At 38.6% G+C, this 12,258-nt stretch overlaps 1 protein-coding gene across 1 annotated transcript in view; it reads left to right on the top strand.

The window, feature by feature from the left end:
• Nucleotides 1–12,258, top strand: part of COL3A1 (collagen type III alpha 1 chain) — a 67,448-nt gene that overhangs the window by 1,004 nt on the left and 54,186 nt on the right. The window lies entirely within an intron of this gene.

Below are 12,258 nucleotides of genomic sequence, written 5' to 3' on the forward strand. Positions count from 1 at the left end.
AGAGATGTTCATGCATGAAAGAAGCTAATAAAATAGATAATTTGATAAATGACAGCAAATTAATATAAAATGCAGAGCAGTCAAATGCAGCCAAATTTTTTATACACACACCCAGCCCTGGTCAAAAAAAAGGAAACTATTAGAAATGATTACTTTAACAAATTGATGGCCAACTTGTCTGTGAAAGCAGAGCTAGAAAGCAACCTGTGCATCAGGGTTTACTATATTTCTAACAGGATGTTTGAGCAATGGAACAATTGGAGCCTAGGATGAATGTTTCTTTTGTGAGCAAATCAGGTACTATAATCTGTAACAAAGAAGTGCCCAAATGAGTTCCAAATGTCAATAAAAAGAATATTTCAAATCCAGAGGAAATTTATGCAGTGGGGACTCTTCTCTGCTTACAGCAACAAAATAAATTAACATGTTTTTTCACTGTAGATAATGGGATCCTTAGCCACCAGCCACCCACAGTGAAAATCACCCTCAGTTTCATCTCCCTTTTCAAGAAAACCCTCCTGCATGTCATCCCCTGACAAGACCCTTCCCCTCACTTTGGTTGTCCCCAGACTTTACTGTGTTACAAAACACATTTGTTCTAGTAATGGTCAATTTTGCACATAGAAAGAAATAGTTATGTCTAAGAAATGTTTGGCACATTCAAAGTGCATGGTATGGCAACATTTCCCTACTGGGCTAGTTTCCATATGGGTTAGAGAGAGATGGTTAGTTTGATGAAGCTGGTAAAACATCAGTCAATCAATTTGTAAATGCAACTGAAATTGAATATCTCTTTTTGGTTTGCTCAGAATATAGAGTACTGTCCTTACTCTGGAAAGTACTTTTCCACAAGGTTAAAAATCTGTTTACTTTTCTGAAATTGCTCCTATTTCTTTTCCCACTCTGCATCCCAATGGACATACTCAAAAAATGAATAATACAAAGATAATTCAGAGAGTTGAGCATTAATATTGTTAATGCATGTACAGTGCATTGATGGGTTTGAGAGCTAATGTTTCCATGTCTGAAAAGAGAATTTCCAGACATGCTGAATTGCTGTCTCAAAAAGAATGTTTATATGGTTTGTATCAAAAGTAAGTCAATATAAAATTTTCCTTGGAAAATCTTGTCAGTAGACAAGCCTTGGCAAAGATATTAAGGAAGCTGCTGAGTATACAGTGTGTTCATAATAGTCAGATGTAGCTCTGGGCTATGAGTTTCTTAGTTTTTCTGTAATAACCAGAAAGGGAAGTTTAAACATAGTCTAAGATTGAACCTCTGCTCAGCTCAAGTTATGTATATTATGGAATATGAAATGTTCATTTACTAACACTAATCCAGGCTATAAAATGTCTTGATAATCTAGCTAGAGTTCTTGTGAAAAAAAATATTTCGCTTGAGATGGGCTAAACTTAGATTTTCTGATCTGTGTTAAAAGTTTCATCAGTTTAAGATATCTTCACAAACCTCTTTCATTATGAAGTGCCATCTAGTGACTGGTAGCTCTGCTTCACCTGCAACAAATGAAGATTCAGAGTCAAGAAATGAATACTTAATACTCACATGTGTTACATTATTGAATCAGTGGTTTGGGAGCTATTTAATTATACAAGGCCCAATTCTGCCACCCTTACATTGGGCAACATTTACTGGCCTTTAAATAATAATAATAATAATAATTAATAATAAATTATTGTTATTATTTATTTTATTATTATGAAACAGAAGTGTTGCATTCTGGCCAACTCTGTCCCAAAGTTACTGTAACTTTGAAAATAATTTGTGCAGCAAATTGTTGGTGTTGACAAATCTGAGACTAAAACCTTACTCCTCTGAATACAATTCTTCTGGTCAGGTATGTACATGTTCCTGGAAAAGAGTCAAATTATAGAAATAATATTTAAATTACACATCTCTGAAAGAATTTATATACACCCATTTAAAGGTATTTTAAAATATATGGAACATAATAGAAGTTATTCTATCCTAAAAGCCCTGCCTCAAGCCACAAATATTCACCAATATAGGGTTACCAGATAGCAACTGTGAAAAAACAGGATACGGGGGTGGGGGATAATAGGCAGCTACATAAGAAAAAGTCCCAAAAAACAGGACTATCCCTTTAAAAACGGGACATATGATCACCCTAACCAATATCATAGGTGACTGAAGTTCACTGTAACACACAAACTTTGTTACTAGTACAGAAGTAGCAGGGAGTGAGACTAGTTTTCTCTGTGTTCCTATAGTGAAACCTGTTTTAAGAAAGACTGCTGCAAACATATTGGGTTACACCTATCTGAAGGCTCCTTTACACTGCCAGAGTGGTGTAAAGGGGCTTCTGTGTCTATAAGAATCGGGGCCAAGAACTGAGTACAATTCTGCTTCACTGTTATTAGACCCTGCTTTCATTCCCTTGAGTAGTTCCTTAAAATGACTTTCAAACTGTTACCCAGCCAACACTATTTCCCACCAGCCTTTGCTAGCAATAGATCATCCATACCCACAATGAGTATAAGGAGATTTTGGAGAGGTAGGGCCTGATTGTTCTCTTATTTACACCCTGTAAATTGTGAGTAACTCCACTGGAATGATCAGAACTCCACTGCTGAAAAAGGAGCATGTCAGCAGAATCAGACCCTCTGCATACTTTGCAGCCAATTCTATGCTTCACGCTTATATTAAAGTATAAATGCTGCCTCAACTGTTTGCTACAGCAGCACACCTCTTTCTTGCTCAGGTGGACATCTCTTAAACCATTCTTTGAGAATGATGTTTGATCTTTCATATTAATACAGTATTCCAAGTGGCAGTTTTTAAAAAGTGGATTGTAGCCATCGTAAATAGGCTGCAGTAATCAATATGTTGTTGCTTCTGCACTAACTCTTCATTCTGAACATCTACATTTGATTGAATAGCTGCAAAAATAGTTTGTCTCTAATTATTTCTACAAAATAGCTCCAGTTTAAGATTATGCTTTTTTTAAACTGGAAAGTGTTAGAGCGGTAATGAAGAAATGGCATGAGTTCAGCAATACATTTGTATGGTTTCTAGAAGAATAGCAACATTTTTAGTGTTTGCCAGCATGCTACCTCTGCATTCATTGTAGATTAATCCATTGAATTAGCTGGTGAAACGGAAACACTTCAGACAGTCAGCAATGTCTTTCTATCACCAACCCAGACATCTCCTCAAGCTTGCCATAGTGAAGATAAAAGCAGGGTTAGACTGAGACATGCCTGGTACCATCAGTGCAGGGCCACGGATAACTATACTGTAGAGATAAACTGATCTATTTGGTGTTCAAATACAAGAGATCAGGTGTCTCGTACCCAAAGAAAATATACTTGGGTTTGTGCCACGTACATCTTATCCATCATTTAGCGAACATGAAGCAGATGAACACCAAAAGATAATAAAAATGGAAGATAAGAAGGGCAGTAAGAAGCAGGTTTCTTTAGCTGAGCAAGTGAAAGGAAAGGCCAATGGTATGGTTGTAAGAAAATTATTCCAGTGGTCTTTATTAGACAGCAATAACATGCTGCCATGTGGGACACAATCAATCTGAGCATACTGCAAAGGCCATTACCTACTCTTCGTGTTCTTTTGGATACATTGTCTAAAAAAATATCTCATAACTTGACTGAGAATTTTCTCAAGTTGATCCAGCTCCCAAAACATTGTGGATAAAGAAACTGGCACCTTGATGTAATGCAGAGTGGGCCCAGGAGAACATGTGGCAGTGCACATCTGGCACCTGGATGTTTTAGCCTGTGCTTTCTGGCTACCAAATTTTAAACTAACGAATTGTTGAAACTTACGGTTTGAAATTAAAGTTTCAGCAATGTGTACCTCTCAGGCAAGACTGTGTTTTGGAAGCGTGATGTGTGACTTTGATTTGGAAAAATCTGAGCCTAAACTAAAGTCAGGGGAATCCAGCCCTTCAGCCAAGTGTGCATGATTGTGTTAGAATGTGATTTCTCAACACCATTTAGATCACACAGACATTAGCCTTATGGGAGTGAAACCATTTGATTTCTTTCATAATTTTCCATATTTTGTTTTTGTGTTATGACCAAGGCTAAGCAGACTGATTTTTGAAAGGGCAGTGGAATTGGAAACATCCACTGCTTTATTACAAAGAAGGGAGGAAGCAGAGGTTCAGGGTGTTGTCCAGCGGCAGTGATATTATTGTTAACAGACTCAGTATTTGAGTCAGAGCTATAATACCCACCTTCCTCACAGAGTTACAAATCACAAGCAGATCCTCTGTTCTTTTCCAGTTGTTGTGAAGTTTTGGGTCTTGAATTAGACAAATGTTACCACCTCTTGCCAAATGTTAGTTGTTGCCAGCCTTACACAATTGTTGGTTGTAAACAGTTCACTTGATGGACGAGAAAAAAGAGCAAGAATTAGCATCCTTTTTTCCCCTGTGCCATACTGACATGGATATCTTATTCAATCTGGTGCCTGGAATGCTAACATGGGTTCAAAGTTTGTTATGGCTCACTATTTAATCACAGATATAATAAATAACTTGGGACACATCTGTTTTGATAATCTGGAGACGATGATATGCATCATGGTTGGAGGGTGATGGAAGTTGTAACTAGCATTGCTGTTTCACCTACTAACATGTGCTTGTGGACATTTAGTTCTTTCTATCTCTAACTCTGCATTTTGGTTTAACAGCTGTCTATTGAGAGAATGCAGAGGCTCAGGCTGCCACGAGTGGTATTTGATAGCGTGGTGTGTTTTCTCAGGCTGGCAGGCAGCATGAACACTGTTGTTCTTGGATGTCGTCTTATGACTGAGCAGTAACCCACTGACCCTGAGAAGAGCATCAATTGCAGCAGCCACTAAAATGATTGCATGCCCTTCCCAAAAAATCAGCTTGGGATAATGACTCTTCAAAACCTATGGTACTGGAGCTAGATCAAAAGCTGTGTGCGTTAGCCATCTCATTTCCAGAGTTCTCTTTTTGTTGTGTTTGATCATGAAACAAAGGGTCTGCTACAGACTGCAAACAAAGGAAAAGAAGAAAATGGGTGACAAGAAGTTCAATGGCAAATGCCTGTTGAGGGACTTGAGGTAACTAGATTAGATTCTGAGGTCGTTGTGGAAAAGCAAAGTGACATAGTAACATAAAATTTGTCACCAGTGATATCTAGAAACTGCAGGTGCACCTTAAAGAAGCTGGAATAACATCAATGTTATTCATCCTGAAACTTGCCCCATGGTTTCTCCATGGCCCTAACCTCATTGCCATGCAGTATCCTTCGAGTGGTGGCTTAGTAAATTATACATTATAATACTTCAGGTGGCTGAGGCTTCAACCAAGAACCTGGTCCCAGGTGAAAGGATTACTAAACATCATCCACTGCCTGCTTATCCAAAGCCTCTATGAAAGTTTATAAACCTATAATCAGACAAGCATCTCCATGGATACAACATTTAAATGAAAAATATATTTAGTTCTGTAATATTCAAAAGCACTTTAATACTATGTGGCAAAATGTTATCTTTGACAGCTACTATTTCTTATGTAGCACATTAAAAGCGCAGTTAAAGACTAATTTCTGGACTTTCTAGTTTTGATCTTTGGCAGCTACCATAATTAAGTTAACCTAGCTTAGTTTTTTTAAAAAAATGCATGATTTTTAACCTTATTTTAACAATATTTTAACCTTAAAATAGTTGCAAGAATACTACATCAATCTATCTCTCGTCCCAGGCATTTGTCATAATAATAATATGTCCTATACAAAACATTCCTGATGATTCAATATGGAGTTGAATTCTATAGTGCATGGAATAAATCTTGAAGTCCTACTGAATAGCTATGCAAGTGTTACTCAAGCAAAACTCTCATTGTCCAGTGGGTCTTTTGCTGGAATAAAGAATGAAACATTCTCTAAAGATTTCAGAATTTGTCCCATTCCCCCACCCGCTAACGTTAAGGACAATTATTGTTTGTTTGTATACAGTAGTCAGCATACTCCCTTCCACTGACACAAATGGAAGGGACTTAACATACTTGAAATCCTTCTTAGGGAGTGGGGTGAGATGCTATTTCTCTGTATTTCCTGCTATTTCCAGGGTATACTGTGCCCAGAAATACTTAGGTTGGCTCTTTGTGCAAGAGTTCTGAAGGGTTTTGTAGGCAAGGTTACTGTTAGAGGAGGTTGAACAGGGGACCACAGTTACTCTTCACAACTCCATTCCATGCTTGACGCAGGATTTTCATGCATAATTCTCACTGGAATTAACGCTACTTAAGGTAGCACTAATACCCATGGTATCATCTCTGTATTCTGATACAGAGCAGCCCCACGGTGACAGACCGCACCTCTCCTTCAGGGACCATGCTACTAGAAGGGATGGGAGCAAAGCACATGAGGCTCTGTTTCCCTGGAAACACAGTCAGGGGATCCTCACAGATTTTTCTGGCTGTCCCTTCATGTGGTCCAGGCTCAGAAGTTGCCTGGTTCGGTAGAAGGAGACTCCAGTTTTTAGACACGTTTTTAATGTTCAGGGGTTAATTTTCCTTTGTGTACGTCTCCTTAGTGTCATTGGCATCATAAAAGGAATGGAAATAGTTCCCAGAGATGATGCCTTGGTCCGCCTTTCTTGGCTGCTAGATGGTGTATAGAGGGAGACTGCAGCAAGAACACAAGTTAGAGCAATCCTTAGGCTACAGTACATGAGACCAAATATTCATTTCTCTTTTAGAACAAACAGTGTTTCATAAGAACAGCTATCTTCACTTCATAACTCTTCTCACTTAAAACAAAATCCAACCTCCCCCATGCATTCCTTTTTTTATTTCAGTACTAATCCTGCTGGCTCTAAGTTTCCAGAGCTGGAAACTGTGCCTGTTTCATGTCAGAATGACAATGGAAAACATGATATAACCAGTCAAACAACAATCGTTTGTTAAGTTTAGTTAGGGTAAACTTCAGACACTGGGACGTCTGGCTGTGTTTAGTGAAAATACATCAGAGGAGATTCTTTTCAGATTAGCTAAGAAACCACTTCCATTTTCCATAATTTTTCTCAAGTGCTGTAGTTTTATAAATGAAATATAAGAATGAGACTGAATACGACATGCACTGTAATAATACCTGCACTTTTTACGTACTTTGTTTCACACAAATGTTCTGTGAAAAGATGTTTGCCAGGGGACTGAATCACATACAAGGCATTAAACAACCTAAGAATATTTCTTTAAAGTAATGATGTTTATTTTAAGGTAGAATGTAGCCTCCTACTTTGAAGGCAAGTGTACACTGTGGCTTAGATGATTAGTTATGGCCAAAGGGGCACAACACAACCCACAAAGTGGGATGCAAATGTAGCTTTAAGGCCTGAGCTGTCTGTGTGCATCAAACTGCCAACAGCCCCAAGAGACCAATTTTGCAACTGGAGATCACCAGTCTGGAGGCAGCCCCTGCCTGACTGCCTTTCCCCATCAATGTTCCCTACATCAGCAGCTGGAGGATGTTGTAGATGCTACTACTTTGATTCTGTGTTATCAGAGGATTCCCTCTTCCTTGGACTGATATTTCCATGGCCACCTATGCCAGCTTTAGGTCCAGTATCTTCCAGCAGTCCAGTGCAACGTGGTATCACGGGAGTATGGATGCTTATTTTCAGTAGTAGATATTAAGGACTGAGTTGTGGCTGGAAGCTACATTCCAGGGTAATGCACTATTGAAGCTCCTTCCCAACACTGGTTTTATCTTCCACTCTGGGCCATAACTTGCTCCCACTGAAGTCAAACTCTCGTTGACCAGTGGGTGCATTATCGGGCCCTCTCTTGTGAATATCTCTTGGTTTTCATCCTCTATTTTTTTCTTCATGATGTTTTCTCTTTGGTAGAGATGTGTGAACAAAATTGCAGCTCTTCTTTCAAAAAACATAACAGAAACAATTGTTCACTTGCACACAGTTAATGAAAAATATAGGAGGGATGCTTCATTGTTACTTTGCAGTTCAGTGTAGCTATTACATTGAACCCCAAAGAAACAATGAACTACACTGTCCATGTTTTCCTTGAACTATATGCATGTGAACACAGCAATTGTGCTCTTTGGAAATCACTCTGATATTAGTGAGAGGCTCTTTTTGACTATTTGTCTATCAGTCTATGTTAGGATATCCTGCTTGGCTCTGTACAGACTCACTGTGATTGCATGCCAGTTGTTTCATGGAAGAATGGTCACCTGAAAGGAAACAAAAAGGCTATTGTAGTGGGAATTACAGATATTTGAGCATAGTAATTTAAAATCAGCTCAGATGTTTGTAAAATCTGTACACAGTACTCTGAACCTACTGTCCTTTTGGATGCTGCCAGGGTGGTCGTCTGTATAATAGCCCTCTTTTTAGTAAGAATCAAATAATGTATACAGAGAAATTTAAATCCAGCTGCATCTTTTCAGGTTAGATTAGCTGAAGAAAACAAAGTTGCTATAGGCTTGTTTCTATTCAAAATCTCCACTCTTCCAGTTTTCAGACCCAGCCCTTGAATTCACATTTTTCTAACATCCTTAACTGTAGGGGGATTGAGGTCAGCAACAATGCTTATGCACCCTTTAGACACCAGAACTCACTAGCAATACCAGGCTTTCTGCATTGTACTCTTTTACTAGCATTAGGACAGATATTAGTTAAGAAAAAGGATCTGAAATACTTAGAAGCCATGTAGCAAATTTATAGTTAACAGATGGTCCAAAAATTAGAAATGCCTTTGCCAACTGTAATAAAACAGCTACAATGGTTTGCTTTGTTAACTTTATAATTTTGACATAATAGTGTTGTAACCAAAACAGAGTTTTACAGCTAGCTATTTAATCTTGACTAGAAGAGATTCAAGGGAAAACTCTAGACACTGCCATACATATCCACTAAGAGTCCAAAATATGTATGGAGGCAGGTGAATGAACACAAACTGTTTTACAAATGAGGACAGAATGACACTGTCCTGTTCGTACAGAATCACATCGTTGACTGACCTGTTCCATTTCTGAAGCCTTACAGATACTTGTACTTTATTTGCAGTCACAGATATGATTTCTTTCTATGGACAGTGTGCTGGACCTCTTTTTAATACATCATTTAAATATAAAGTACAAGAGCCAAATTCTCCACTGATTTACGACCCATGTCAATTCATTGAAGTCAATGAAATTGCACAGGGCATTATGTTAGTGCAGACCCCTGCTGCTTTATTCATCTCTGATATACTTCATCAAAGTCAGTGGAGTTACACTAGGACTGAATTTGCCTATTGTATCTGAAAACATAAATTGTGTTACCATATGTACTGCACAGCACTGAAACATTTCCCATCTGCTGACATCTCTTGAGAAAAGCATTGAACTAAGCTAGGTTCTTCCAGGCAGATCTTAGAAACAGCCACTAAATAAAATATTTAGCCCTCTCATTTGGTTAGAAAACATAATTTTCCATGCCTCATTTTGGATTTTAATTACTTGATAGAAATTGCTTAGTTATGACCAGCAAAGCTAATCAATAAATAATTGGAAATAATATTTGTTCCGTTTCACAAGTTCAGGTTTAAGCTTTTAAATTGTAATAATTGGAGCCTGTCCTTCAAGCCTCTTAGTGCACCTTGAACGCAGTGGGAGCTGAGGCCCCTTTTCCCAACCCCCAAGAAAAAAAGGCCTGTTTTAAAATCTTTCCAGTGATTCCTGCTTGTAGACAGGTAAGAAATATCACAAGAACAGACTTCCTTGCAGTATTATGGCCTATCCATTTGTGGTCCCTAGGTACAGAGGTACAAGGTAATGAAATACATTTTTAAAGTTACCAGAGCTTTTTGAAATGCCCAAGAACAGGTGGTTTTGAATTTGAGGTTAAGAATTTCTTATGTGGAGACAATAGCATAATATTTCAGTTTCTCTTCCTAACACGGGTAAATGTCTATGAGTTTTTTCCAGTCTCTGTGTTCCCACATTACTCTGATTTTGTCACATGACCCTGTGTGACCTTTGGTGTCAGTGACTTTAAGAAGCAGGCTGAAATCACTTGATTTCCAGTCATACAATCATGGATTGGAACAGATTCTCAAACTGATACAAGCTCAAAGCCCTGATGTGACTGCAACTGATTTTATGGATCAGCTTTTGACCTAACATGTAATCAGCCCTGGTACTAGTTAAAAACAAAAATATGCTAATTATAATGATGAACTTGTAGGCTGATGAATAAACAGGGTGTTTTTTATGGTGAGGGGGAGGGGGACACAGGGGGGAGATGGAGAAGGAGGAAACATCAAAATATACCAAGCTTCTTTTCACCCTCCTATCCTAAAGATCATTTTAGAGACCCTCTTATAATACAGATATACAAATTTGAAATCTTAGCATAAAACCCACCCAATACGTGTGTTCACTAATTCCTTTCATCAGAATGTCATAGGGAATTCAGAAGAATGGATAACATAATTCTGTGAGCAACCTAGTAAAAAATGGTTTGCTGTATTTAGCCTATATCAAAATAAGTAGCTTTTTATTAAATAAGTTTTATTGTTTGAAATACTCACTTTATGAATGAAGGCACAGTGTGATCATTTCTTTGTGCTTACCCCATTAACAGTTCAGAAATGAGTGGAATATTTTGCAATGTGTTCATTCCGTGTGTTGAACACCAATTGAAACCAGTGAAACCAGACTGTAAAAATCACAGGCAGAATATAGTCCTTCTTTCAGAATGACACCTAGTCTTGCATACATAGCTAAACGAGCATCAGACATTTTATTAAGAATATCACTTATGAATGTTAAAATGAAAGAATGACTGGATGACATAAAAAGGCTAGATTAAATACAGTGAAGTAGACGCAATTGTTTTAAACCACATTACCACTGAGACAAACGAGATCATTAGTTTACTTAATACAAAGAACAAGATTTACTATTCTTAATCCAAACACAACTGATAAAGGTAATGAAAGTGCCAATAATCTGAGGATTTGTCTACACTTACTGGGGGAGTGACCTGCAGTGATCAATGCATCGGCAGTCGATTTAGTGGGTCTAGTGAAGACCCGCCAAATCGACCACAGATCACTCTCCCATCGACTCCTGTACTCCACCTGAACAAGAAGCGCAAGGGGAGTCAATGGGAGAGTGTCTCCACTCGACATAGCATAGTGTGGACCCCGCTGTAAGTAGATCGATCTCCCTCCATAGTGTAGACAAGGCCTGAGCATAAGAATGAAGGCATTCTGAATTTTACTGAGCAACAAATTGTAATCTGGTGATTATAACACACATCTTGAGTTTCTAACAAACAAAAGAGTAATGATAGCTTAAACTGCAAACATTTGCACTGATTGAAGGCTTGAAAGGGAAAAGAGACAGATGCGGTGGGGATCTCAAAAGGGAGAACGTTAGTTCCATGATATGCAATTCTTTCCACTGAGCAAATAGATGTCCTTTGGTCTCTATTGTGCATTGTCATGGAAGTGGGATGCTGTGTGCATCTTCTCACTGGGATAAGATCCCATCTCAAACTCATGAGGATATAGCACCATTATTAGCACTATTTTGTACTACTCCCCCTCCTCACTGTGCACCTCTGTTGTGGGGTGAGGGGCTAGGAGAGCAGCTGGCAGGGGATCCATCAGCATAGGGCTAAATAGAACCATTTTGGAAGAGTTCAGAGAGTAACAGGAAGGCACTGGCCCTCCATCCAAATGTCCAGGCTTTGTGTGGGTGTCCTAAGATACCCCTCCCCTTACCCCCTCACCTTCCCCCCCGATCTCAAGACAACTATATGCTTAGAGAAATTAGCCCCTTTCCCACTCCATGTAGTGGCTAACAGCCTCCCTCCTGTTCCAATGGGATTCTCTAAGGAAAGACCACAAGATGAACCTAATTGATTTTCCTAGTCTGTGTGTGGGGTTCTTTTGTATGAGGATGACCTGGACCTAAATCAGCTAATAATGTTCACTAGTAAGCTGACATCAGAACTTATTGCTCTGGAAATCATAACTGTGTTGTAAAAAGAATATTATTCCTTTAGGTGTGGAATAATGGGCAGGCACAGATGGACTCTTTAGTCATCAAGCAGATGTCGTCTTGATGTAATTATCCTTACTAGCTGAGAGAAAGGGAAGAGAAATACCAGTTGTAGGCCCAGTCCTGCAGTCCTCTTTCAGGCTACATGCTTGTAGGATCACAATTCATTGATGATAGAATTGCTTATAAATTGCAACTTTATGTATTAGAG

This window comes from Eretmochelys imbricata, chromosome 11 (genome assembly GCF_965152235.1).
Source record: "Eretmochelys imbricata isolate rEreImb1 chromosome 11, rEreImb1.hap1, whole genome shotgun sequence".
Classification (NCBI taxonomy): Eukaryota; Metazoa; Chordata; order Testudines; family Cheloniidae; genus Eretmochelys; species Eretmochelys imbricata.